Raw genomic sequence first — 10,869 nt, forward strand, 5'->3', positions numbered from 1 at the left:
TCAGACAGAAATACTGAATACCGTTATGTTCATGCCTATCATACTTGAAGTCGGTTGAGTTCCACAGAAGTCAGTAATACGTTAGCATCTATTTTTTTCTTTGAACAACCGGTAATGCCGATAAAATATTAAATGTCAAGAGATTATCATCCGAAGATAGCCCCCCCCCAACCCCGTTTATCAGCTAAGTATAAGTACATATATTAAAAACATTGGAGCAGTGTACAAAATCTCAATGTGATGGATGGGTGGGTGGGTGGATGGCGGGGACGTCATTTCAACTTTTTTCGGCGTGGGGTGGGGGGAACTGGACGTTCTTGTTAAATTTCGTACATAGGCAACATCAATTTTACATTTTGCAGCACATGCGAATTCTGGAGGGGGGGGGGGCATTTGCCTCCTGCCCCACCCCACCCCCATGACGTCCCTGGTGGATGAGTGGATTGATTGATAGTACGAAAAGTATAAATAATACAGCAAAAACAGAAAGTAAAAAAAATGAAAGGTGAGAAATAACGTACATTTATAAACGATCATACATAATTTAATGCATATATGGTGAATATTCACCATGAGAAGTAAGGAAAATTAGTTGGGTATATCCTCCGATCATAGTTCACTTTCAACATTTTTTTAAAAAAATCTGTAACATTATACCAGTGAGATTAACATTTATGTGAACACAGCTGTCACGGTTGCAAAGGTAATCAAACTGTACTTTTTACAAAATTCATTATCAAATACAGTTATTGTTTCCTTCATATAAAAGTACTGGAGTGGTTATCCATTGCGATGATATAAATGCTACCAAATTACTGAATTCAAGTGATTATTTTCTCTGGAAATACAAAAAACGCTCTGATAAAATTCTTGGATTAAGATATTCACTGGAATTTATAGTGAAATCAGACCTGGAATTATATCCATGTGATTCAACAAAAGACTGTTGGCACATCAACACACTAGGAGCTATAACAGATATGTCATCGCCTTCAATTTTTGTATTTAGTCTGGAGTTTTACTGAATTTTAATAAGGACTTTAGATTACTAGGACTTGTGTCTGTATTTCTGGGATTATTTTGGGATTTTAATTTGCAATACCGTAAGTTTTTTTTTCTCTCCTCGTTTTCTCTTTGTATTCTTGGGAAATAAATTAATTGTTCATTTTACAAAGATTATTGTCTTTAACTCCTTTTTATTACTTATTTTAAGAGCATTTCATATCCAGTTATAACGAAAGTCCCCAATTTGTACATACAATATTAAAAAAACAACAAAAGTAGCGATTGTTAGGGACCCTGCTGGCAACACTCAGGTTATAAATTACAAACTGATGAACTAAATGACAAAGTCTGTGCCTTTTTTTATATCCTTGATGCGGTTCGTTTTTAAAATTGGTATGGATGTACAAACGAACAGAGGTTAGTTTTCTGCACATGTCGTGAAGCACCGGAAACGGCTTCCAACCGTTTTCCTACAACGTACACTTACATCACATGTGTTACGTATATTTGATTTAATTTATATTTGATTTAGTTTAATGGTTTGTAAGTTTTAAAATCTTTTATTTTTAATTTCATTACATGTAAAAAAAAATGTAATTTTTTTAAACTAGGAATTTGATATTTTCCAGAAATTAGTTTGACCTTAGAGTTAATCGTAAACACCGAACTTTGTATATTATGCTGCCTAGTTCCCGACCTTACAAAGCAATGAGACTAGTAAACAACCTTTTATTTTTATCTTATTCCTCGAGTAAAATGAGTGGTTTTTGTCAAGGTCATACTGGGACTACGTGCTTTTAGACGTAAATACTTCTCGAACGTTCTGGAGAGTTGACCCTCATTCGGAAATCTGTTTTGCGTTTCAAGTTACAGTAGAACCTTTGTTTATAGAGATATTTCTCAGTTGGGGCATTCTCTTTACACTGGAAAGTGTGTATTTGTGACCAGTTTGGGAATTACATTTTTCTTCTTCTCTGAATTATCTGGATTCTAAAAGATTAATTCATTTTCCTGGAAATATTTTAGTGATCATAATTATTGGACAAAAACATATTTAAATTTTATTCTGAAATTTAAACACCGGAATATTATTGACTATGGATTAATAATAACAATAAAAAAAAAAAATGTACACGACACCACACCATACTGACTGCAGTATACGTCATCGTCTTCCATTTTGGATTCTTCGTCGACACTCGAACTTGAATTCATTAGAACATTTCATTATTAGGACTTCTAAAATTTAAGTCGTGTATTATTCTTGGATTATTTTTGGATTTGATTCTTAATACCGTAAGATCTTATTTTTTCATTTTTTACAGTGTTTTTCCAGGGAAATAAATTATTTGTGAAATTTTCAAAGCTTGTTGTTTTCACTCTGTCTTTTATTACTGTTTATTTGAGCATAAACACAGTAACATAAGAACCTGTCGTAGGAAAATGAAAAAGATAATTTCATTTACATATTTGCTACCTGTACTAGTTTCTCTCTGGATCTTCCACAAGTTCCAGTGATACAAATTATAAATTTGCTTGAACTGAATACATCTCTTTCAAAAATAAACTCGGAGACCTTCTTAACAATTATAATAGCATATTCCATTCAAGTTAGCATTCCATATACTAGTTGTTATTGCCCTCAACCTCCCCAAGTTAGCATTCCATATACTAGTTGTCATTGCCCCCCTCCCCCTCCAAGTTTATTATTTTAGATGGATATTGGCATTAGCTAACATAGAGAACTTGAAACTCAGCCCCATTTACCTCATGAAATACAAAATATGTTTAAATTGAAATTAAACTAACATATACAATGTGTTTTCTTTGTTAGTCAACGGCCTCTTTCTATGCGATTTCGCACATTTAAAGATCCTACTGCTACTACTTTGGATTCAAGTCGCGTGCACCATTTGGTATGTGCCACTAGTTAATTTGTACACATTTATGTACTATTTGATTTTTGCGGTTTACCGCTGTTAGTACAATGCCTCCCAAGGAAGCAACAGAGAGCAGGGCTCCAAAAAGACTCCCCTAATGCTTCCAAGGCTGCCACCAAGTATACTTATCGATAAATAATATTTCAAACCTATGCCCAGTTTCCTAATTTGCCGGGCGTTCCCTAACTTAATGCCAAACATGTGAAAGTCTATATAATGTTCGTGTACTATGCGTACTTGTATTTTCACCCAAAAAATTTAACCAATCATTTTGGCTTAAAAGTAGCCAGAAAATCTTTTGATCTCCATTAGGGTCGCGATTTCATTAGTTATTCAGCAGTTTACCAATCAATATCTTTTCAGGGCCAGAGTTTTCGCCTAAAAGGGCTTTCGGGGGTCCGAATGAAAGCCCTACCCTACATTCTGGCAATCTCTTCACCCCGGTTCCAACTGGAATCTTCTTTGGTCGTCGGTCGTACATCTGGGCTGCATTTTTGGGGTCAGCTCCATTCTTCGGTCTTCACGGTGTCATTCTCCGTATTTCCAAAGAGTAATTCCTACCGGTGAAGCCATCGGAATTCACGCTGGCCCTTCCATGCAGCCATCTCTTCGGTCGGTCCTTCCAACCACACCCCTGGTATAGCCTCCAGTTGTATTTTCAAAGTGGCTCTCCCCAGTACAGGCTGATGGTTTTCCAACCGTTAGAATTGGCAATAAAGTTCTAGCTTAAGTTTTTTTTAGGTGGGTTGGTAAGCTTTCTGCTAACTGCTATGCTATCCACGGCATACAAATAGTCCTTATAGGGCTGATGCCTTTTATTCCACTTTATCCTTTGTAAGTCTTTGGCTGCACGTGGGAGCACGTTCTTTCTGCTTCAAACTGTCACCCTTTGTACTGTTTTGCCTCTTCGAAGCCACCACCGATGTTCATTCGCCGACGGGGGCCCCGAGTGGCCGAGTGGTCTAAAGCGCTCTCCGTTACGGATCACTGCCAGCTCACCTCTGTCTGCGCCGGTTCGAGTCTCGGATTCAGCCAATCTGGGTATGTGAGAAAGCTTGCCAGTAGCTTCTCGTGGGTCGGTGATTCTTTCCGGGGTTTTCCCGGGTTCTTCCTCCACCATTATTACTGGCCGCCATGTACAGCCTATCTTGTGCTGATAAATGGCGTTAAACCCCACAACAACAACAACACACGCCGACGTCTCAGTCCAGAATGCTAAAGATCCTAATTTGGTTCCATATCAGTAGTGAAAGGGGTCACTTTAGCGACAATGGGAATTAGCATTACAGACCCCCCCTGGGTCACTTTAGCGACAATGGAAATTTAACATGGAGAAAAATCGTGGGTCACTTTAGCGACAAGGGAAATTAACATGGGAATAAATCGTGGGTCTGTCTAGCGACAAGGGAAATTAACATGGGGAAAAATTGTTGGGTCACTCTAGCGACAAGGGAAATTGAATATGGGATTTTTAAAAAAAAAAAAAAAAATTTAAATTTAAATTTAAAAAAAGGGGTAGACAATTGAAAAGTCATTCTCTTTTCGAGAAATATGGGTGGCCCTGAAAAGAGCCTTTGGGTTTATGTTAATGTATTCATTAACATAAAGGGCACCGCATTGGTCTTCTTCTTGTCCTTAGGCTGCGTTTCACTGTTGGCCCGTAAATCAGCACTCTTTTGAGGCATCCTTGTCTTTCTACGTAGATCCTACGTATCCACAGACTGGTGTTTGTCCTGTGGACAACGGTCCACTTGGATCGGACATACATGAGCATGTCCGTCCTAAACATCATGGAAGACACAAGGGTGGATGACTCAACTGTGGTCCACATCTTGAAGCGACGAGAACATGTGAATCAATGCAGTGAACTGCGCTTATTTATAGGTAGAGGTAGGATTGAAACGGATTGAGTTCATTTATCAATCCAAACACGCGTTACAAAATTCAGTCAGCTCGCATCCAATCCGAAGAGAACAGTCTGTGACGTCACGTGGTCTATATAGATTCGTTAGCGCTTGTGTGCAGTCAATCTATGCGACAGTGATTCAACATGACGGAAACTCAGAAAACGATCCATTGGGGTGCACCAGCAGGGGAGACTGCCCAAGGGAACCCGGACTTACTTTCAGAAGAGGTGAATTGGGATTTTGTGGATTTTCTCTCCTCGCAAGAATTTGTTCCGGAACCTTCGTTACCTTCTTCATTACCGCAAGTGGAGAATTTTAGACAGAGACAGAAAGAAGAATTGGAGAAATTTATACAACGACAAAAGGAAGCGGAACAAGCTTTTCTCCTACAGCAACAGCAGCAAGAAGAAGAGGTAAGAAAAAAACAACAGCAACAACAGCAAGAAGAAGTAGCAGCAAAGAAACAAGAGGGTGAAAATCAAACCGTCACGGTACTGTTGGACATTTTAGCGGAGTTAAGAAGTCTGAAACAAATGTATCAGACTTCTTTATTACGACCGAAGAGAATACGACCTTCCCGAGCTAAACACGTTAACCCTGTGACTAAGCCTACCGTACCACCCTTAGTGATTTCAACCCAATCATCATCATCATCAACATTACGCAGTCCAGAAGTAGGCCTTGGCCGTGGCAAAGGCTTAAGGCAGTTAAAGTTGATTGTTTAAACTCACCCCTACACCATAAAGAAAAAAAGGCCCTTTTCAAGGCCAGCCACATTTCTCGAAAAGAGATAGCCTTTCAATTTGCCAATAACTAAAAAAAAAAACCCACCCATTTTATCCTTATAGTACGTGTCTGTGTATGAGTGCGTGAGTGTCCGTTCTTATTTTAAAATCATAACTCAAAGATACTTACCTTATATCATTAATTTATTCTTTTCTCCATTGTTACAATCCAATTCACAATTCACAACAGAACACTTTAATGGAAAGTTCATTGACTTCTTCTTTCTCCTTATTTAGTCTCTCTGTTTTTTAAATTTCTTCACCGTCACACTCTTTTCCTCTTCTTCCTCCTCACTTTCTTCCTTCTTCTTTTCTTCTCCTGTTTCTTTTTCTTCACCTGTCTGCTTTCTTCCTCTGAAAAATCCCTCTCTTCTTCCGAAGAATCCCTCTCTTCTTCTGAAGAATTCCTCTTTTCTTCTGACTCCTCTTGTTTCTTTTTTGGGCAATCTGGAGACCAATGTCCTTTTTCTTTACAATAATAACAGGTATCTTGACTTTTGTCTTTTTTAGTCCCTGTTTTTGTTCTTTTTTGACGGTCTGGACACTCTGAAGACCAATGCCCTTTCTTCTGACAGATATAGCAAGTATCTTGACTTTTATCTCGAAAGGAAGGAGAGTAGTCCGTAGGCTGGTCTGAAGAGAATTTTCTAATGACCCCTCGCAAAGCTCTGACGAAACGTTCGATTTGGTTAGTCTCTTCCATCGTTGTGCTCGGCTTGAGAGTGAAATGAATAGTGAAACGACAAGACACACACCCTTTTATATACGCTGGTCTGCCATGACTATAAATTAGTCTATGATGTTTAAACTTGAGTCATTTGACGTTTTGCACTCAAGATGAAACGATCCTATTCATTCGAGAAGAAAGAAGAAGAAAGTAAGAGGCAGAAACGTGATCTATCGCCTCGTACCAGGGTCGAAATCTTGGCACAAATTCATGCCAGTGACTTTGAAGAGGACATGAGTGAACCAGAATTTGAAACCTCTAAACCAAGTTCACCACTCTTAGTCAACCCTGAAAAGTACTATTCCATTCGAGAAACGGAAAAGCGCTCCTCTAGAAAATTTAGAACCACGGCTTACACCTACACGGTGAAGTTTAAAGATTTCAAGTCGGACGTACCATTGGAGAAAACAGAAGGGTTTATCACTGAGATGTGGGATTCTTTGCTCACCTCACTCAAGCGACAATGTCAACACAAAGAAGACGATCGCTTGACACTATCCATAGATCACGACAGCTTGAAATCCCCTGTTTGGATTGAGTTTAGCAGACCCGCAGAACTGACCCCTTCCAAAGTCATGGACAAGATACAACACGTACAACAATCCAATGACCAGTTTGACATCACCGATGGTAAAGCCACACTGAAAATGGCTCACGTCTCTCTTCCTCAAGGGACAGGACGCAAAAAGGTCTTATTGGTGAACGACCTTCGCAGCACCAAAAAGAGTCTCGTCCAAATTAACAACTCTCAAGACCAGATGTGCTTAGCCCGAGCCATCGTGGTGGGACGAACCTATGTCAACAAGAACGACACGGTAGAATGGAAAAGAGCCTGGAAAACTATTCAACGATCCGATCGAGCCAAACAACGAAACGAAGCAGAACTCCTGTTGCAACAAGCTGGCCTGTCCAAAGACACACCCTGTAGCATTCCTGAAATGCAAAAATTGCAAGATGTCCTAGCTCCACGCTACACCTTGAAAGTGCACCCTCAAGAAATGCGTGGACCTCTGTTGTTTCGAGGTCAAGATTTTAAGGACGGAAAATACATTCATGTTTATTATCACGATGACCATTTCGATACCATTACCACTATCACCGGATTCCTGGGATATGTTTATTATTGTGAGAAATGTGATTATGGTTATAACAATCGAGAGCAACATAAGCATTGTGGATGGAAATGCCCAGGATGTTTGGCCTCTCCACCCTGTCTGACCGAAGAACCAGTGCCGTGTTCAACTTGTCTGCGCACGTTTGTAAGCCCTACCTGTTACCAACAACATCTGAAGACGCAAGGTTCACAGCAGAAATGTGCTTGTCAACTCCTGAGATTGTGCCCTACCTGTGGACAAGGCCTACGTGCCAATAATACCAAGGCACACGTATGTTCAGGAAAGAAAAAATGTCACATTTGTCACCACATCGTGGACTTGGAACACCAATGCTACGTGCAAAAATACCAACCCCCACCAGAGAAAGAGGATTGTCACAAGAAGAAAGGCAATTTCATCTTTTTCGATTTCGAATGCATGCAAGAGACTGGCATTCACATTCCTAATTTCTGCGTGGCTCATCGAGCGTGCGAGAAGTGCATTCAAGAACCTATCTTCAGTCATTGCCCTCACTGCAGCAAGATTCCCGGAGGGCGTGAAAAAATCTTTCGAGGACCGAACACGTTAGCCGATTTTGCCCAATGGGTCTTAGATCCCATCGACAAGACGTGGAGCCAAGAGGACATCGAACGTTACCGAGATTGTCATCGTCATGCCACAGTGATGGCTCACAATTTCTCCGGATACGATGGACAGTTTCTTCTCAGATACTATACGGAACAAGGCACCGAACGTCCTAAAGTGACTTTGAACGGAGCCAAAATCATTTTCATGCAAGTGGGACAAGTACAGTTTAAAGATTCGATGAGTTACTTGGCCATGCCTTTGAGTCGAATGCCTAAAACGTTTGGAATGACAGAAATGGCTAAAGGGTACTTTCCACACTTTTTCAATACGGAAGCCAATCAACATGCCGTTCTACCCCATTTGCCTGAGGCTCACTATTACGACCCCGACAACATGCGTACCGAACAACGAGAAGCTTTCTACGCTTGGTACCAGGCTCACGCCACGGACCCTTTCGACTTTCAGGAAGAAATGCTAAAGTATTGTCGTTCCGACGTGGACATCTTACGGCGTTGCTGTGGAAAATTTCGAGAACTGTTCATGGAACACGGAGGGGTCGATCCTTTGAAAGAAGCTTGCACCATTGCCAAAGCGTGTTCCTTAGTGTATCGACAACGATTCATGCCTGAAAACACCGTGGCTGTCATCAGTCCTCAAACGACCCACTTTGTCAAACGTCAGTACTCGGTCAAAGCCCTACGTTGGTTACATTACTTGTGCGACAAGGAAGACAAGTGGATTCAGCATGCCCGCAATGGAGGGGGCGAAAAGACCATCGGAACGTATTCGGTCGATGGCTGGGACTTAGAAAACCCCAAGATCGTGTACGAGTTTAACGGTTGCTTATCTCACGGATGTCCCGTCTGTTACCCTGACCGTGGCACTAAAAATCAGTTTTTGCAACGAACCATGGAAGACTTGTACCAGGACACTTGTCAGCGACGCCTAAAGTTAGAACAGCAAGGATACCAAGTGGTGGAAATGTGGGAACACGAGTACGATCACCGTATGAAAACCGATCCCGAGTTTAAACGCCTCGTGGAAAGTTACCAGTTCATGGACCCGCTGAACCCGAGGGATAGTTTGTACGGAGGTAGGACCAATGCTACCTGTTTGCTGTACCAAGCCGACGAAGAGAAAGGAGAAGAAATCAAATACTTGGACGTGTGTTCGCTGTATCCCTACGTGTGCAAATATTGTCGCTTTCCTACAGGGCACCCGCAATTGTTAACGGAACACATCGACCTGAAAAACATTCGACAATACGAAGGCTTGATCAAGTGTAAAGTTTTGCCTCCCACGAACCTATACCATCCCGTCTTACCTCACCATTGTCAAGGCAAACTGATGTTTCCCTTGTGCCGTACTTGTGCTGAAACGTGTAACCAAGATCAGCCTTGCCATCACAGCCAGGAAGAACGTGCCTTGACGGGAACCTGGGTCAGCGTAGAATTGTTCAAAGCTCTAGACATGGGATACGAACTGTTAGAAGTGTACGAAATTTGCCACTTTCCCAAGACACAACAGTACCACAAGGGTGACCCTACTCAGAAAGGCATTTTCGCCGACTACGTGGATGCCTTTTTGAAACTGAAACAAGAAGCCAGCGGCTATCCGTCCTGGTGTCACACTCCCGACGACCAAATACAATTCAAAGAGAAATACTATGAACAAGAAGGCATCTCTTTAGACCACATCGAGAAAAACGAAGGCAGGCGATCGTTTGCCAAAGTGATGTTAAATTGCTTGTGGGGTAAAATGGCACAACGACCGTATTTACCCAAGACGGAATATTTGACAGAACCTTTCCGCTACTTCCAGATGATTCACGACAAAACCAAATACATGAAACACGTGGACGTCGTTCGAGAGGATTTGATCTTGGTCAATTACGAAGAAGATCTGGACTTTGTACAAGACGACCCTTTTGGAAATGTCATCATTGCGGCTTACGTGACAGCCCATGCTCGCTTAAAATTGTACGAAGCTTTAGAACTGTTAGAAGAACGTGTCCTGTACTTTGACACGGACAGTTGCATTTACATCCATCACCCGATTCAACATCACCCTGACATCGAAGGAGACCGTTTAGGAGCCTGGACAGACGAGCATCCCGACGACAAGATTATATGTTTCGTCAGTGGCGGTCACAAAAATTACGGCTACGAATACCGTGACAAACAAGGAGAAGTGCACACGACGTGCAAAGTGAAAGGACTGACTCTGAATTATCGTACCAGTCGAGTGGTCAACTTTGGGGTATTGAAAGAAGCCTTGCAATCGGGAGAGGATGAAAACTTTAAAGTGACCACCTATCAACCGAACAAGATTGTACGTTTACCCACTCATCACATCGTCAGTCGGCCCTTGGAAAAAGTCTATCAAATCGTGTACCAGAAGCGATTGCGACTTCCCAATCATTTCACCTTACCGTATGGACACGTTGGTATAAAACATTGGTTGTAAGAGGATAGTCACCTGCTAGAAGGATGACTTCGCCACGGCAAGAATCGAGTGAGAAACCCGATGAGAACTCCAAGTTCAAACCCTACCATTTTCCAGTCTTCTTACCTGACTATTGTGATTGTGCCCGTCGATTGGACACGTTTCAGAAATGGCCTACAGATAGGGAAGGATTACCTTCTTCGCATGTTTTAGCTAGAACAAGATTTGTCTACTTGGGACCTGAGTCAGGATTGGGATACGAGGTACAGTGTTTCGCTTGCGGAGTGAAGTTACGAATGGATCTATGTATCTATAAAGATTCAGCTATTCTGGAACATACTCGATGGTCTCCGCACTGCCCTTACCTTTCTATGGCCT

The sequence above is a fragment of the Sinohyriopsis cumingii genome, chromosome 3 (genome assembly GCF_028554795.1).
Source record: "Sinohyriopsis cumingii isolate HCF-2022 chromosome 3, ASM2855479v2, whole genome shotgun sequence".
Lineage (NCBI taxonomy): Eukaryota > Metazoa > Mollusca > Bivalvia > Unionida > Unionidae > Sinohyriopsis > Sinohyriopsis cumingii.